We start from the raw sequence: 19,492 nt of genomic DNA on the forward strand, positions 1-19,492 counted from the left end.
CATTATCTAGGAATGAACCTGGTAGAGCATCCCACACAAACCAATGCTCCACAGGCGGGTTTCACATGCCACCAACTCCGCATTCACAGACAACTTCAGCGCCAAAGCCATTTTCAGATAGCCCTCAATGCAAAGGCTCTAGGTGCAAATATTGGTGTGAGAGCTAATTCAATCAAGGAAACACTGCATGTTGGTGAAGCGCATATTGAAGAAGAATCAGCCGAGTGGTTCTTGTGGGAGAACAACTCCATTTGGCTCACTAACTTCACACACCATCAGGCTTCCAAGCAGCTCTCAAGGAAACTCAGTTTTCACACTCTAGGCTTAATGCCCTTTGAGTGCCTAGGAATGAAATGCACCTGGTAGAGCATCCCACACGAACCAATGCTCCACATGCGGGTTTCACATGCCACCAACTCCACATTCACAGACAACTTCAGCGCCAAAGCCAGATAGCCCTCAATGCAAAGGCTCTAGGCACAAATATTGGTGTGAGAGTTAATTCAATCAAGGAAACACTGCATGTTGGTGAAGCGCATATTGAAGAAGAATCAGCCAAGTGGTCCTTGTGGGAGAACAACTCCATTTTGGCTCACTAACTTCACACACCATCAGGCTTCCATGCAGCTCTCAAGGAAACTCAGTTTTCACACTCTAGGCTTAATGCCCTTTGAGTGCATTATGTAGGAAAGAACCTGGTAGAGCATCCCACACAAACCAATGCTCCACAGGCGGGTTTCACATGCCACGAACTCCACATTCACAGACAACTTCAGCGCCAAAGCCATTTTCAGATAGCCCTCAATGCAAAGGCTCTAGGCGCAAATATTGGTGTGAGAGCTAATTCAATCAAGGAAACACTGCATGTTGGTGAAGCGCATATTGAAGAAGAATCAGGCGAGTGGTTCTTTTGGGAGAACAACTCCATTTGGCTCACTAACTTCACACACCATCAGGCTTCCATGCAGCTCTCAAGGAAACTCAGTTTTCACACTCTAGGCTTAATGCCCTTTGAGTGCATTATCTAGGAATGAACCTGGTAGAGCATCCCACACAAACCAATGCTCCACAGGCGGGTTTCACATGCCACCAACTCCACATTCACAGACAACTTCAGCGCCAAAGCCATTTTCAGATAGCCCTCAATGCAAAGGCTCTAGGTGCAAATATTGGTGTGAGAGCTAATTCAATCAAGGAAACACTGCATGTTGGTGAAGCGCATACTGAAGAAGAATCAGGCGAGTGGTTCTTGTGGGAGAACAACTCCATTTGGCTCACTAACTTCACACACCATCAGGCTTCCAAGCAGCTCTCAAGGAAACTCAGTTTTCACACTCTAGGCTTAATGCCCTTTGAGTGCATTATGTAGGAATGAACCTGGTAGAGCATCCCACACAAACCAATGCTCCACATGCGGGTTTCACATGCCACCAACTCCACATTCACAGACAACTTCAGCGCCAAAGCCATTTTCAGATAGCCCTCAATGCAAAGGCTCTAGGAGCAAATATTGGTGTGAGAGCTAATTCAATCAAGGAAACACTGCATGTTGGTGAAGCGCATATTGAAGAAGAATCAGCCGAGTGGTTCTTGTGGGAGAACAACTCCATTTGGCTCACTAACTTCACACACCATCAGGCTTCCATGCAGCTCTCAAGGAAACTCAGTTTTCACACTCTAGGCTTAATGCCCTTTGAGTGCCTAGGAATGAAATACACCCGGTAGAGCATCCCACACAAACCAATGCTCCACAGGCGGGTTTCACATGCCACCAACTCCACATTCACAGACAACTTCAGCGCCAAAGCCATTTTCAGATAGCCCTCAATGCAAAGGCTCTAGGCCCAAATATTGGTGTGAGAGCTAATTCAATCAAGGAAACACTGCATGTTGGTGAAGCGCATATTGAAGAAGAATCAGGCGAGTGGTTCTTGTGGGAGAACAACTCCATTTGGCTCACTAACTTCACACACCATCAGGCTTCCATGCAGCTCTCAAGGAAACTCAGTTTTCACACTCTAGGCTTAATGCCCTTTGAGTGCATTATCTAGGAATGAACCTGGTAGAGCATCCCACACAAACCAATGCTCCACAGGCGGGTTTCACATGCCACCAACTCTACATTCACAGACAACTTCAGCGCCAAAGCCGTTTTCAGATAGCCCTCAATGCAAAGGATCTAGGCCCAAATATTGGTGTGAGAGCTAATTCAATCAAGGAAACACTGCATGTTGGTGAAGCGCATATTGAAGAAGAATCAGCCGAGTGGTTCTTGTGGGAGAACAACTCCATTTGGCTCACTAACTTCACACACCATTAGGCTTCCAAGCAGCTCTCAAGGAAACTCAGTTTTCACACTCTAGGCTTAATGCCCTTTGAGTGCATTATCTAGGAATGAACCTGATAGAGCATCCCACACAAACCAATGCTCCACATGCGGGTTTCACATGCCACCAACTCCACATTCACAGACAACTTCAGCGCCAAAGCCGTTTTCAGATAGCCCTCAACACAAAGGCTCTAGGCCCAAATATTGGTGTGAGAGCTAATTCAATCAAGGAAACACTGCATGTTGGTGAAGCGCATATTGAAGAAGAATCAGCCGAGTGGTTCTTGTGGGAGAACAACACCATTTGGCTCACTAACTTCACACACCATCAGGCTTCCATGCAGCTCTCAAGGAAACTCAGTTTTCAAACTCTAGGCTTAATGCCCTTTGAGTGCATTATGTAGGAAAGAACCTGGTAGAGCATCCCACACAAACGAATGCTCCACAGGCGGGTTTCACATGCCACCAACTCCACATTCACAGACAACTTCAGCGCCAAAGCCATTTTCAGATAGCCCTCAATGCAAAGGCTCTAGGCGCAAATATTGGTGTGAGAGCTAATTCAATCAAGGAAACACTGCATGTTGGTGAAGCGCATATTGAAGAAGAATCAGCCAAGTGGTTCTTGTGGGAGAACAACTCCATTTGGCTCACTAACTTCACACACCATCAGGGTTCCAAGCAGCTCTCAAGGAAACTCAGTTTTCACACTCTAGGCTTAATGCCCTTTGAGTGCATTATCTAGGAATGAACCTGGTAGAGCATCCCACACAAACCAATGCTCCACAGGCGGGTTTCACATGCCACCAACTCCACATTCACAGACAACTTCAGCGCCAAAGCCATTTTCAGATAGCCCTCAATGCAAAGGCTCTAGGCAAAAATATTGGTGTGAGAGCTAATTCAATCAAGGAAACACTGCATGTTGGTGAAGCGCATATTGAAGAAGAATCAGCCAAGTGGTTCTTGTGGGAGAACAACTCCATTTTGGCTCACTAACTTCACACACCATCAGGCTTCCATGCAGCTCTCAAGGAAACTCAGTTTTCACACTCTAGGCTTAATGCCCTTTGAATGCATTATGTAGGAATGAACCTGGTAGAGCATCCCACACAAACCAATGCTCCACAGGCGGGTTTCACATGCCACGAACTCCACATTCACAGACAACTTCAGCGCCAAAGCCATTTTCAGATAGCCCTCAATGCAAAGGCTCTAGGCCCAAATATTGGTGTGAGAGCTAATTCAATCAAGGAAACACTGCATGTTGGTGAAGCGCATATTGAAGAAGAATCAGGCGAGTGGTTCTTTTGGGAGAACAACTCCATTTGGCTGACTAACTTCACACACCATCAGGCTTCCAAGCAGCTCTCAAGGAAACTCAGTTTTCACACTCTAGGCTTAATGCCCTTTGAGTGCATTATCTAGGAATGAACCTGGTAGAGCATCCCACACAAACCAATGCTCCACAGGCGGGTTTCACATGCCACCAACTCCACATTCACAGACAACTTCAGCGCCAAAGCCATTTTCAGATAGCCCTCAATGCAAAGGCTCTAGGTGCAAATATTGGTGTGAGAGCTAATTCAATCAAGGAAACACTGCATGTTGGTGAAGCGCATACTGAAGAAGAATCAGGCGAGTGGTTCTTGTGGGAGAACAACTCCATTTGGCTCACTAACTTCACACACCATCAGGCTTCCAAGCAGCTCTCAAGGAAACTCAGTTTTCACACTCTAGGCTTAATGCCCTTTGAGTGCATTATGTAGGAATGAACCTGGTAGAGCATCCCACACAAACCAATGCTCCACATGCGGGTTTCACATGCCACCAACTCCACATTCACAGACAACTTCAGCGCCAAAGCCATTTTCAGATAGCCCTCAATGCAAAGGCTCTAGGCGCAAATATTGGTGTGAGAGCTAATTCAATCAAGGAAACACTGCATGTTGGTGAAGCGCATATTGAAGAAGAATCAGCCGAGTGGTTCTTGTGGGAGAACAACTCCATTTGGCTCACTAACTTCACACACCATCAGGCTTCCATGCAGCTCTCAAGGAAACTCAGTTTTCACACTCTAGGCTTAATGCCCTTTGAGTGCCTAGGAATGAAATACACCCGGTAGAGCATCCCACACAAACCAATGCTCCACAGGCGGGTTTCACATGCCACCAACTCCACATTCACAGACAACTTCAGCGCCAAAGCCATTTTCAGATAGCCCTCAATGCAAAGGCTCTAGGCGCAAATATTGGTGTGAGAGCTAATTCAATCAAGGAAACACTGCATGTTGGTGAAGCGCATATTGAAGAAGAATCAGGCGAGTGGTTCTTGTGGGAGAACAACTCCATTTGGCTCACTAACTTCACACACCATCAGGCTTCCATGCAGCTCTCAAGGAAACTCAGTTTTCACACTCTAGGCTTAATGCCCTTTGAGTGCATTATCTAGGAATGAACCTGGTAGAGCATCCCACACAAACCAATGCTCCACAGGCGGGTTTCACATGCCACCAACTCCACATTCACAGACAACTTCAGCGCCAAAGCCATTTTCAGATAGCCCTCAATGCAAAGGCTCTAGGTGCAAATATTGGTGTGAGAGCTAATTCAATCAAGGAAACACTGCATGTTGGTGAAGCGCATATTGAAGAAGAATCAGCCGAGTGGTTCTTGTGGGAGAACAACTCCATTTGGCTCACTAACTTCACACACCATTAGGATTCCAAGCAGCTCTCAAGGAAACTCAGTTTTCACACTCTAGGCTTAATGCCCTTTGAGTGCATTATGTAGGAATTAACCTGATAGAGCATCCCACACAAACCAATGCTCCACAGGCGGGTTTCACATGCCACCAACTCCACATTCACAGACAACTTCAGCGCCAAAGCCGTTTTCAGATAGCCCTCAACACAAAGGCTCTAGGCCCAAATATTGGTGTGAGAGCTAATTCAATCAAGGAAACACTGCATGTTGGTGAAGCGCATATTGAAGAAGAATCAGCCGAGTGGTTCTTGTGGGAGAACAACTCCATTTGGCTCACTAACTTCACACACCATCAGGCTTCCAAGCAGCTCTCAAGGAAACTCAGTTTTCACACTCTAGGCTTAATGCCCTTTGAGTGCCTAGGAATGAAATGCACCTGGTAGAGCATCCCACACGAACCAATGCTCCACATGCGGGTTTCACATGCCACCAACTCCACATTCACAGACAACTTCAGCGCCAAAGCCATTTTCAGATAGCCCTCAATGCAAAGGCTCTAGGCACAAATATTGGTGTGAGAGCTAATTCAATCAAGGAAACACTGCATGTTGGTGAAGCGCATATTGAAGAAGAATCAGCCAAGTGGTTCTTGTGGGAGAACAACTCCATTTTGGCTCACTAACTTCACACACCATCAGGCTTCCATGCAGCTCTCAAGGAAACTCAGTTTTCACACTCTAGGCTTAATGCCCTTTGAAAGCATTATGTAGGAAAGAACCTGGTAGAGCATCCCACACAAAGCAATGCTCCACAGGCGGGTTTCACATGCCACCAACTCCACATTCACAGACAACTTCAGCGCCAAAGCCGTTTTCAGATAGCCCTCAATGCAAAGGCTCTAGGTGCAAATATTGGTGTGAGAGCTAATTCAATCAAGGAAACACTGCATGTTGGTGAAGCGCATACTGAAGAAGAATCAGGCGAGTGGTTCTTGTGGGAGAACAACTCCATTTGGCTCACTAACTTCACACACCATCAGGCTTCCAAGCAGCTCTCAAGGAAACTCAGTTTTCACACTCTAGGCTTAATGCCCTTTGAGTGCATTATGTAGGAATGAACCTGGTAGAGCATCCCACACAAACCAATGCTCCACAGGCGGGTTTCACATGCCACCAACTCCACATTCACAGACAACTTCAGCGCCAAAGCCATTTTCAGATAGCCCTCAATGCAAAGGCTCTAGGTGCAAATATTGGTGTGAGAGCTAATTCAATCAAGGAAACACTGCATGTTGGTGAAGCGCATACTGAAGAAGAATCAGCAGAGTGGTTCTTGTGGGAGAACAACTCCATTTGGCTCACTAACTTCACACACCATCAGGCTTCCAAGCAGCTCTCAAGGAAACTCAGTTTTCACACTCTAGGCTTAATGCCCTTTGAGTGCATTATGTAGGAATGAACCTGGTAGAGCATCCCACACAAACCAATGCTCCACATGCGGGTTTCACATGCCACCAACTCCACATTCACAGACAACTTCAGCGCCAAAGCCATTTTCAGATAGCCCTCAATGCAAAGGCTCTAGGCCCAAATATTGGTGTGAGAGCTAATTCAATCAAGGAAACACTGCATGTTGGTGAAGCGCATATTGAAGAAGAATCAGCCGAGTGGTTCTTGTGGGAGAACAACTCCATTTGGCTCACTAACTTCACACACCATCAGGCTTCCATGCAGCTCTCAAGGAAACTCAGTTTTCACACTCTAGGCTTAATGCCCTTTGAGTGCCTAGGAATGAAATACACCCGGTAGAGCATCCCACACAAAGCAATGCTCCACAGGCGGGTTTCACATGCCACCAACTCCACATTCACAGACAACTTCAGCGCCAAAGCCATTTTCAGATAGCCCTCAATGCAAAGGCTCTAGGCGCAAATATTGGTGTGAGAGCTAATTCAATCAAGGAAACACTGCATGTTGGTGAAGCGCATATTGAAGAAGAATCAGGCGAGTGGTTCTTGTGGGAGAACAACTCCATTTGGCTCACTAACTTCACACACCATCAGGCTTCCATGCAGCTCTCAAGGAAACTCAGTTTTCACACTCTAGGCTTAATGCCCTTTGAGTGCATTATCTAGGAATGAACCTGGTAGAGCATCCCACACAAACCAATGCTCCACAGGCGGGTTTCACATGCCACCAACTCCACATTCACAGACAACTTCAGCGCCAAAGCCATTTTCAGATAGCCCTCAATGCAAAGGCTCTAGGTGCAAATATTGGTGTGAGAGCTAATTCAATCAAGGAAACACTGCATGTTGGTGAAGCGCATATTGAAGAAGAATCAGCCGAGTGGTTCTTGTGGGAGAACAACTCCATTTGGCTCACTAACTTCACACACCATTAGGATTCCAAGCAGCTCTCAAGGAAACTCAGTTTTCACACTCTAGGCTTAATGCCCTTTGAGTGCATTATGTAGGAATTAACCTGATAGAGCATCCCACACAAACCAATGCTCCACAGGCGGGTTTCACATGCCACCAACTCCACATTCACAGACAACTTCAGCGCCAAAGCCATTTTCAGATAGCCCTCAACACAAAGGCTCTAGGCGCAAATATTGGTGTGAGAGCTAATTCAATCAAGGAAACACTGCATGTTGGTGAAGCGCATATTGAAGAAGAATCAGCCGAGTGGTTCTTGTGGGAGAACAACTCCATTTGGCTCACTAACTTCACACACCATCAGGCTTCCAAGCAGCTCTCAAGGAAACTCAGTTTTCACACTCTAGGCTTAATGCCCTTTGAGTGCCTAGGAATGAAATGCACCTGGTAGAGCATCCCACACGAACCAATGCTCCACATGCGGGTTTCACATGCCACCAACTCCACATTCACAGACAACTTCAGCGCCAAAGCCATTTTCAGATAGCCCTCAATGCAAAGGCTCTAGGCACAAATATTGGTGTGAGAGCTAATTCAATCAAGGAAACACTGCATGTTGGTGAAGCGCATATTGAAGAAGAATCAGCCGAGTGGTTCTTGTGGGAGAACAACTCCATTTTGGCTCACTAACTTCACACACCATCAGGCTTCCATGCAGCTCTCAAGGAAACTCAGTTTTCACACTCTAGGCTTAATGCCCTTTGAATGCATTATGTAGGAAAGAACCTGGTAGAGCATCCCACACAAACGAATGCTCCACAGGCGGGTTTCACATGCCACCAACTCCACATTCACAGACAACTTCAGCGCCAAAGCCATTTTCAGATAGCCCTCAATGCAAAGGCTCTAGGTGCAAATATTGGTGTGAGAGCTAATTCAATCAAGGAAACACTGCATGTTGGTGAAGCGCATACTGAAGAAGAATCAGGCGAGTGGTTCTTGTGGGAGAACAACTCCATTTGGCTCACTAACTTCACACACCATCAGGCTTCCAAGCAGCTCTCAAGGAAACTCAGTTGTCACACTCTAGGCTTAATGCCCTTTGAGTGCATTATGTAGGAATGAACCTGGTAGAGCATCCCACACAAACCAATGCTCCACATGCGGGTTTCACATGCCACCAACTCCACATTCACAGACAACTTCAGCGCCAAAGCCATTTTCAGATAGCCCTCAATGCAAAGGCTCTAGGTCCAAATATTGGTGTGAGAGCTAATTCAATCAAGGAAACACTGCATGTTGGTGAAGCGCATATTGAAGAAGAATCAGCCGAGTGGTTCTTGTGGGAGAACAACTCCATTTGGCTCACTAACTTCACACACCATCAGGCTTCCATGCAGCTCTCAAGGAAACTCAGTTTTCACACTCTAGGCTTAATGCCCTTTGAGTGCCTAGTAATGAAATACACCCGGTAGAGCATCCCACACAAACCAATGCTCCACAGGCGGGTTTCACATGCCACCAACTCCACATTCACAGACAACTTCAGCGCCAAAGCCATTTTCAGATAGCCCTCAATGCAAAGGCTCTAGGTGCAAATATTGGTGTGAGAGCTAATTCAACCAAGGAAACACTGCATGTTGGTGAAGCGCATATTGAAGAAGAATCAGCCGAGTGGTTCTTGTGGGAGAACAACACCATTTGGCTCACTAACTTCACACACCATCAGGCTTCCATGCAGCTCTCAAGGAAACTCAGTTTTCACACTCTAGGCTTAATGCTCTTTGAGTGCATTATGTAGGAAAGAACCTGGTAGAGCATCCCACACAAACGAATGCTCCACAGGCGGGTTTCACATGCCACCAACTCCACATTCACAGACAACTTCAGCGCCAAAGCCATTTTCAGATAGCCCTCAATGCAAAGGCTCTAGGCCCAAATATTGGTGTGAGAGCTAATTCAATCAAGGAAACACTGCATGTTGGTGAAGCGCATATTGAAGAAGAATCAGCCGAGTGGTTCTTGTGGGAGAACAACTCCATTTGGCTCACTAACTTCACACACCATCAGGCTTCCATGCAGCTCTCAAGGAAACTCAGTTTTCACACTCTAGGCTTAATGCCCTTTGAGTGCATTATGTAGGAAAGAACCTGGTAGAGCATCCCACACAAACCAATGCTCCACAGGCGGGTTTCACATGCCACCAACTCCACATTCACAGACAACTTCAGCGCCAAAGCCATTTTCAGATAGCCCTCAATGCAAAGGCTCTAGGCGCAAATATTGGTGTGAGAGCTAATTCAATCAAGGAAACACTGCATGTTGGTGAAGCGCATATTGAAGAAGAATCAGCCGAGTGGTTCTTGTGGGAGAACAACTCCATTTGGCTCACTAACTTCACACACCATCAGGCTTCCATGCAGCTCACAAGGAAACTCAGTTTTCACACTCTAGGCTTGATGCCCTTTGAGTGCCTAGGAATGAAATGAACCTGGTAGAGCATACCACACAAACCAATGCTCCACATGCGGGTTTCACATGCCACCAACTCCACATTCACAGACAACTTCAGCGCCAAAGCCATTTTCAGATAGCCCTCAATGCAAAGGCTCTAGGCCCAAATATTGGTGTGAGAGCTAATTCAATCAAGGAAACACTGCATGTTGGTGAAGCGCATATTGAAGAAGAATCAGGCGAGTGGTTCTTTTGGGAGAACAACTCCATTTGGCTCACTAACTTCACACACCATCAGGCTTCCATGCAGCTCTCAAGGAAACTCAGTTTTCACACTCTAGGCTTAATGCCCTTTGAGTGCATTATCTAGGAATGAACCTGGTAGAGCATCCCACACAAACCAATGCTCCACAGGCGGGTTTCACATGCCACCAACTCCACATTCACAGACAACTTCAGCGCCAAAGCCATTTTCAGATAGCCCTCAATGCAAAGGCTCTAGGTGCAAATATTGGTGTGAGAGCTAATTCAATCAAGGAAACACTGCATGTTGGTGAAGCGCATACTGAAGAAGAATCAGCCGAGTGGTTCTTGTGGGAGAACAACTCCATTTGGCTCACTAACTTCACACACCATCAGGCTTCCAAGCAGCTCTCAAGGAAACTCAGTTTTCACACTCTAGGCTTAATGCCCTTTGAGTGCATTATCTAGGAATGAACCTGGTAGAGCATCCCACACAAACCAATGCTCCACATGCGGGTTTCACATGCCACCAACTCCACATTCACAGACAACTTCAGCGCCAAAGCCATTTTCAGATAGCCCTCAATGCAAAGGCTCTAGGCCCAAATATTGGTGTGAGAGCTAATTCAATCAAGGAAACACTGCATGTTGGTGAAGCGCATATTGAAGAAGAATCAGCCGAGTGGTTCTTGTGGGAGAACAACTCCATTTGGCTCACTAACTTCACACACCATCAGGCTTCCATGCAGCTCTCAAGGAAACTCAGTTTTCACACTCTAGGCTTAATGCCCTTTGAGTGCCTAGGAATGAAATACACCCGGTAGAGCATCCCACACAAACCAATGCTCCACATGCGGGTTTCACATGCCACCAACTCCACATTCACAGACAACTTCAGCGCCAAAGCCATTTTCAGATAGCCCTCAATGCAAAGGCTCTAGGTGCAAATATTGGTGTGAGAGCTAATTCAACCAAGGAAACACTGCATGTTGGTGAAGCGCATATTGAAGAAGAATCAGCCGAGTGGTTCTTGTGGGAGAACAACACCATTTGGCTCACTAACTTCACACACCATCAGGCTTCCATGCAGCTCTCAAGGAAACTCAGTTTTCACACTCTAGGCTTAATGCTCTTTGAGTGCATTATGTAGGAAAGAACCTGGTAGAGCATCCCACACAAACGAATGCTCCACAGGCGGGTTTCACATGCCACCAACTCCACATTCACAGACAACTTCAGCGCCAAAGCCATTTTCAGATAGCCCTCAATGCAAAGGCTCTAGGAGCAAATATTGGTGTGAGAGCTAATTCAATCAAGGAAACACTGCATGTTGGTGAAGCGCATATTGAAGAAGAATCAGCCGAGTGGTTCTTGTGGGAGAACAACTCCATTTGGCTCACTAACTTCACACACCATCAGGCTTCCATGCAGCTCTCAAGGAAACTCAGTTTTCACACTCTAGGCTTAATGCCCTTTGAGTGCATTATGTAGGAAAGAACCTGGTAGAGCATCCCACACAAACCAATGCTCCACAGGCGGGTTTCACATGCCACCAACTCCACATTCACAGACAACTTCAGCGCCAAAGCCATTTTCAGATAGCCCTCAATGCAAAGGCTCTAGGCGCAAATATTGGTGTGAGAGCTAATTCAATCAAGGAAACACTGCATGTTGGTGAAGCGCATATTGAAGAAGAATCAGCCAAGTGGTTCTTGTGGGAGAACAACTCCATTTGGCTCACTAACTTCACACACCATCAGGCTTCCATGCAGCTCTCAAGGAAACTCAGTTTTCACACTCTAGGCTTAATGCCCTTTGAGTGCATTATCTAGGAATGAACCTGGTAGAGCATCCCACACAAACCAATGCTGCACAGGCGGGTTTCACATGCCACCAACTCCACATTCACAGACAACTTCAGCGCCAAAGCCGTTTTCAGATAGCCCTCAATGCAAAGGATCTAGGCCCAAATATTGGTGTGAGAGCTAATTCAATCAAGGAAACACTGCATGTTGGTGAAGCGCATATTGAAGAAGAATCAGCCGAGTGGTTCTTGTGGGAGAACAACTCCATTTGGCTCACTAACTTCACACACCATCAGGCTTCCATGCAGCTCTCAAGGAAACTCAGTTTTCACACTCTAGGCTTAATGCCCTTTGAGTGCATTATCTAGGAATGAACCTGATAGAGCATCCCACACAAACCAATGCTCCACATGCGGGTTTCACATGCCACCAACTCCACATTCACAGACAACTTCAGCGCCAAAGCCGTTTTCAGATAGCCCTCAACACAAAGGATCTAGGCGCAAATATTGGTGTGAGAGCTAATTCAATCAAGGAAACACTGCATGTTGGTGAAGCGCATATTGAAGAAGAATCAGCCGAGTGGTTCTTGTGGGAGAACAACTCCATTTGGCTCACTAACTTCACACACCATCAGGCTTCCATGCAGCTCACAAGGAAACTCAGTTTTCACACTCTAGGCTTAATGCCCTTTGAGTGCCTAGGAATGAAATGAACCTGGTAGAGCATCCCACACAAACCAATGCTCCACAGGCGGGTTTCACATGCCACCAACTCCACATTCACAGACAACTTCAGCGCCAAAGCCATTTTCAGATAGCCCTCAATGCAAAGGCTCTAGGCCCAAATATTGGTGTGAGAGCTAATTCAATCAAGGAAACACTGCATGTTGGTGAAGCGCATATTGAAGAAGAATCAGCCAAGTGGTTCTTGTGGGAGAACAACTCCATTTGGCTCACTAACTTCACACACCATCAGGCTTCCATGCAGCTCTCAAGGAAACTCAGTTTTCACACTCTAGGCTTAATGCCCTTTGAGTGCCTAGGAATGAAATGCACCTGGTAGAGCATCCCACACAAACCAATGCTCCACAGGCGGGTTTCACATGCCACCAACTCCACATTCACAGACAACTTCAGCGCCAAAGCCATTTTCAGATAGCCCTCAATGCAAAGGCTCTAGGTGCAAATATTGGTGTGAGAGCTAATTCAATCAAGGAAACACTGCATGTTGGTGAAGCGCATATTGAAGAAGAATCAGGCGAGTGGTTCTTGTGGGAGAACAACACCATTTGGCTCACTAACTTCACACACCATCAGGCTTCCATGCAGCTCTCAAGGAAACTCAGTTTTCACACTCTAGGCTTAATGCCCTTTGAGTGCATTATGTAGGAAAGAACCTGGTAGAGCATCCCACACAAACGAATGCTCCACAGGCGGGTTTCACATGCCACCAACTCCACATTCACAGACAACTTCAGCGCCAAAGCCATTTTCAGATAGCCCTCAATGCAAAGGCTCTAGGCGCAAATATTGGTGTGAGAGCTAATTCAATCAAGGAAACACTGCATGTTGGTGAAGCGCATATTGAAGAAGAATCAGGCGAGTGGTTCTTGTGGGAGAACAACTCGATTTGGCTCACTAACTTCACACACCATCAGGCTTCCAAGCAGCTCTCAAGGAAACTCAGTTTTCACACTCTAGGCTTAATGCCCTTTGAGTGCATTATCTAGGAATGAACCTGGTAGAGCATCCCACACAAACCAATGCTCCACAGGCGGGTTTCACATGCCACCAACTCCACATTCACAGACAACTTCAGCGCCAAAGCCGTTTTCAGATAGCCCTCAATGCAAAGGATCTAGGCCCAAATATTGGTGTGAGAGCTAATTCAATCAAGGAAACACTGCATGTTGGTGAAGCGCATATTGAAGAAGAATCAGCCGAGTGGTTCTTGTGGGAGAACAACTCCATTTGGCTCACTAACTTCACACACCATCAGGCTTCCATGCAGCTCTCAAGGAAACTCAGTTTTCACACGCTAGGCTTAATGCCCTTTGAGTGCATTATGTAGGAATGAACCTGGTAGAGCATCCCACACAAACGAATGCTCCACAGGCGGGTTTCACATGCCACCAACTCCACATTCACAGACAACTTCAGCGCCAAAGCCATTTTCAGATAGCCCTCAATGCAAAGGCTCTAGGTGCAAATATTGGTGTGAGAGCTAATTCAATCAAGGAAACACTGCATGTTGGTGAAGCGCATATTAAAGAAGAATCAGGCGAGTGGTTCTTGTGGGAGAACAACTCCATTTGGCTCACTAACTTCACACACCATCAGGCTTCCAAGCAGCTCTCAAGGAAACTCAGTTTTCACACTCTAGGCTTAATGCCCTTTGAGTGCATTATGTAGGAATGAACCTGATAGAGCATCCCACACAAACCAATGCTCCACATGCGGGTTTCACATGCCACCAACTCCACATTCACAGACAACTTCAGCACCAAAGCCGTTTTCAGATAGCCCTCAACACAAAGGCTCTAGGCCCAAATATTGGTGTGAGAGCTAATTCAATCAAGGAAACACTGCATGTTGGTGAAGCGCATATTGAAGAAGAATCAGCCGAGTGGTTCTTGTGGGAGAACAACTCCATTTGGCTCACTAACTTCATACACCATCAGGCTTCCATGCAGCTCTCAAGGAAACTCAGTTTTCACACTCTAGGCTTAATGCCCTTTGAGTGCCTAGGAATGAAATGCACCTGGTAGAGCATCCCACACGAACCAATGCTCCACATGCGGGTTTCACATGCCACCAACTCCACATTCACAGACAACTTCAGCGCCAAAGCCATTTTCAGATAGCCCTCAATGCAAAGGCTCTAGGCGCAAATATTGGTGTGAGAGCTAATTCAATCAAGGAAACACTGCATGTTGGTGAAGCGCATATTGAAGAAGAATCAGCCGAGTGGTTCTTGTGGGCGAACAACTCCATTTGGCTCACTAACTTCACACACCATCAGGCTTCCAAGCAGCTCTCAAGGAAACTGTTTTCACACTCTAGGCTTAATGCCCTTTGAGTGCATTATCTAGGAATGAACCTGGTAGAGCATCCCACACAAACCAATGCTCCACAGGCGGGTTTCACATGCCACCAACTCCACATTCACAGACAACTTCAGCGCCAAAGCCATTTTCAGACAGCCCTCAATGCAAAGGCTCTAGGTGCAAATATTGGTGTGAGAGCTAATTCAATCAAGGAAACACTGCATGTTGGTGAAGCGCATATTGAAGAAGAATCAGCCGAGTGGTTCTTGTGGGAGAACAACTCCATTTGGCTCACTAACTTCACACACCATTAGGCTTCCAAGCAGCTCTCAAGGAAACTCAGTTTTCATACTCTAGGCTTAATGCCCTTTGAGTGCATTATGTAGGAATGAACCTGATAGAGCATCACACACAAACCAATGCTCCACAGGCGGGTTTCACATGCCACCAACTCCACATTCACAGACAACTTCAGCGCCAAAGCCGTTTTCAGATAGCTCTCAATACAAAGGCTCTAGGCGCAAATATTGGTGTGAGAGCTAATTCAATCAAGGAAACACTGCATGTTGGTGAAGCGCATATTGAAGAAGAATCAGCCGAGTGGTTCTTGTGGGAGAACAACTCCATTTGGCTCACTAACTTCACACACCATCAGGCTTCCAAGCAGCTCTCAAGGAAACTCAGTTTTCACACTCTAGGCTTAATGCCCTTTGAGTGCCTAGGAATGAAATGCACCTGGTAGAGCATCCCACACGAACCAATGCTCCACAGGCGGGTTTCACATGCTACCAACTGCACATTCACAGACAACTTCAGCGCCAAAGCCGTTTTCAGATAGCTCTCAATACAAAGGCTCTAGGCGCAAATATTGGTGTGAGAGCTAATTCAATCAAGGAAACACTGCATGTTGGTGAAGCGCATATTGAAGAAGAATCAGCCGAGTGGTTCTTGTGGGAGAACAACTCCATTTGGCTCACTAACTTCACACACCATCAGGCTTCCAAGCAGCTCTCAAGGAAACTCAGTTTTCACACTTTAGGCTTAATGCCCTTTGAGTGCCTAGGAATGAAATGAAGGTTGGTGAGCTTATCACACAAACCAATGCTCCACAGGCGGGTTTCACATGCCACCAACTCCACATTCACAGACAACTTCAGCGCCAAAGCCGTTTTCAGATAGCCCTCAATGCAAAGGCTCTAGGCGCAAATATTGGTGTGAGAGCTAATTCAATCAAGGAAACACTGCATGTTGGTGAAGCGCATATTGAAGAAGAATCAGGCGAGTGGTTCTTGTGGGAGAACAACTCCATTTGGCTCACTAACTTCACACACCATCAGGTTTCCAAGCAGCTCTCAAGTAAACTCAGTTTTCACACTCTAGGCTTAATGCCCTTTGAGTGCCTAGGAATGAAATGCACCTGGTAGAGCATCCCACACAAACCAATGCTCCACAGGCGGGTTTCACATGCTACCAACTCCACATTCACAGACAACTTCAGCGCCAAAGCCGTTTTCAGATAGCTCTCAATACAAAGGCTCTAGGCGCAAATATTGGTGTGAGAGCTAATTCAATCAAGGAAACACTGCATGTTGGTGAAGCGCATATTGAAGAAGAATCAGCCGAGTGGTTCTTGTGGGAGAACAACTCCATTTGGCTCACTAACTTCACACACCATCAGGCTTCCAAGCAGCTCTCAAGGAAACTCAGTTTTCACACTTTAGGCTTAATGCCCTTTGAGTGCCTAGGAATGAAATGAAGGTTGGTGAGCTTATCACACAAACCAATGCTCCACAGGCGGGTTTCACATGCCACCAACTCCACATTCACAGACAACTTCAGCGCCAAAGCCATTTTCAGATAGCCCTCAATGCAAAGGCTCTAGGCGCAAATATTGGTGTGAGAGCTAATTCAATCAAGGAAACACTGCATGTTGGTGAAGCGCATATTGAAGAAGAATCAGCCGAGTGGTTCTTGTGGGAGAACAACTCCATTTGGCTCACTAACTTCACAGACCATCAGGTTTCCAAGCAGCTCTCAAGGAAACTCAGTTTTCACACTCTAGGCTTAATGCCCTTTGAGTGCCTAGGAATGAAATGCACCTGGTAGAGCATCCCACACGAACCAATGCTCCACAGGCGGGTTTCACATGCTACCAACTCCACATTCACAGACAACTTCAGCGCCAAAGCCGTTTTCAGATGGCTCTCAATACAAAGGCTCTAGGCGCAAATAGTGGTGTGAGAGCTAATTCAATCAAGGAAACACTGCATGTTGGTGAAGCGCATATTGAAGAAGAATCAGCCGAGTGGTTCTTGTGGGAGAACAACTCCATTTGGCTCACTAACTTCACACACCATCAGGCTTCCAAGCAGCTCTCAAGGAAACTCAGTTTTCACACTCTAGGCTTAATGCCCTTTGAGTGCATTATCTAGGAATGAACCTGGTAGAGCATCCCACACAAACCAATGCTCCACAGGCGGGTTTCACATGCCACCAACTCCACATTCACAGACAACTTCAGCGCCAAAGCCGTTTTCAGATAGCCCTCAATGCAAAGGATCTAGGCCCAAATATTGGTGTGAGAGCTAATTCAATCAAGGAAACACTGCATGTTGGTGAAGCGCATATTGAAGAAGAATCAGCCGAGTGGTTCTTGTGGGAGAACAACTCCATTTGGCTCACTAACTTCACACACCATCAGGCTTCCATGCAGCTCTCAAGGAAACTCAGTTTTCACACGCTAGGCTTAATGCCCTTTGAGTGCATTATGTAGGAATGAACCTGGTAGAGCATCCCACACAAACGAATGCTCCACAGGCGGGTTTCACATGCCACCAACTCCACATTCACAGACAACTTCAGCGCCAAAGCCATTTTCAGATAGCCCTCAATGCAAAGGCTCTAGGTGCAAATATTGGTGTGAGAGCTAATTCAATCAAGGAAACACTGCATGTTGGTGAAGCGCATATTAAAGAAGAATCAGGCGAGTGGTTCTTGTGGGAGAACAACTCCATTTGGCTCACTAACTTCACACACCATCAGGCTTCCAAGCAGCTCTCAAGGAAACTCAGTTTTCACACTCTAGGCTTAATGCCCTTTGAGTGCATTATGTAGGAATGAACCTGATAGAGCATCCCACACAAACCAATGCTCCACATGCGGGTTTCACATGCCACCAACTCCACATTCACAGACAACTTCAGCACCAAAGCCGTTTTCAGATAGCCCTCAACACAAAGGCTCTAGGCCCAAATATTGGTGTGAGAGCTAATTCAATCAAGGAAACACTGCATGTTGGTGAAGCGCATATTGAAGAAGAATCAGCCGAGTGGTTCTTGTGGGAGAACAACTCCATTTGGCTCACTAACTTCATACACCATCAGGCTTCCATGCAGCTCTCAAGGAAACTCAGTTTTCACACTCTAGGCTTAATGCCCTTTGAGTGCCTAGGAATGAAATGCACCTGGTAGAGCATCCCACACGAACCAATGCTCCACATGCGGGTTTCACATGCCACCAACTCCACATTCACAGACAACTTCAGCGCCAAAGCCATTTTCAGATAGCCCTCAATGCAAAGGCTCTAGGCGCAAATATTGGTGTGAGAGCTAATTCAATCAAGGAAACACTGCATGTTGGTGAAGCGCATATTGAAGAAGAATCAGCCGAGTGGTTCTTGTGGGCGAACAACTCCATTTGGCTCACTAACTTCACACACCATCAGGCTTCCAAGCAGCTCTCAAGGAAACTGTTTTCACACTCTAGGCTTAATGCCCTTTGAGTGCATTATCTAGGAATGAACCTGGTAGAGCATCCCACACAAACCAATGCTCCACAGGCGGGTTTCACATGCCACCAACTCCACATTCACAGACAACTTCAGCGCCAAAGCCGTTTTCAGACAGCCCTCAATGCAAAAGCTCTAGGTGCAAATATTGGTGTGAGAGCTAATTCAATCAAGGAAACACTGCATGTTGGTGAAGCGCATATTGAAGAAGAATCAGCCGAGTGGTTCTTGTGGGAGAACAACTCCATTTGGCTCACTAACTTCACACACCATTAGGCTTCCAAGCAGCTCTCAAGGAAACTCAGTTTTCATACTCTAGGCTTAATGCCCTTTGAGTGCATTATGTAGGAATGAACCTGATAGAGCATCCCACACAAACCAATGCTCCACATGCGGGTTTCACATGCCACCAACTCCACATTCACAGACAACTTCAGCGCCAAAGCCGTTTTCAGATAGCCCTCAACACAAAGGCTCTAGGCCCAAATATTGGTGTGAGAGCTAATTCAATCAAGGAAACACTGCATGTTGGTGAAGCGCATATTGAAGAAGAATCAGCCGAGTGGTTCTTGTGGGAGAACAACTCGATTTGGCTCACTAACTTCACACACCATCAGGCTTCCAAGCAGCTCTCAAGGAAACTCAGTTTTCACACTCTAGGCTTAATGCCCTTTGAGTGCCTAGGAATGAAATGAACCTGGTAGAGCATCCCACACAAACCAATGCTCCACATGCGGGTT

This window comes from Ochotona princeps, unplaced genomic scaffold (assembly GCF_030435755.1).
Source record: "Ochotona princeps isolate mOchPri1 unplaced genomic scaffold, mOchPri1.hap1 HAP1_SCAFFOLD_158, whole genome shotgun sequence".
NCBI lineage: Eukaryota > Metazoa > Chordata > Mammalia > Lagomorpha > Ochotonidae > Ochotona > Ochotona princeps.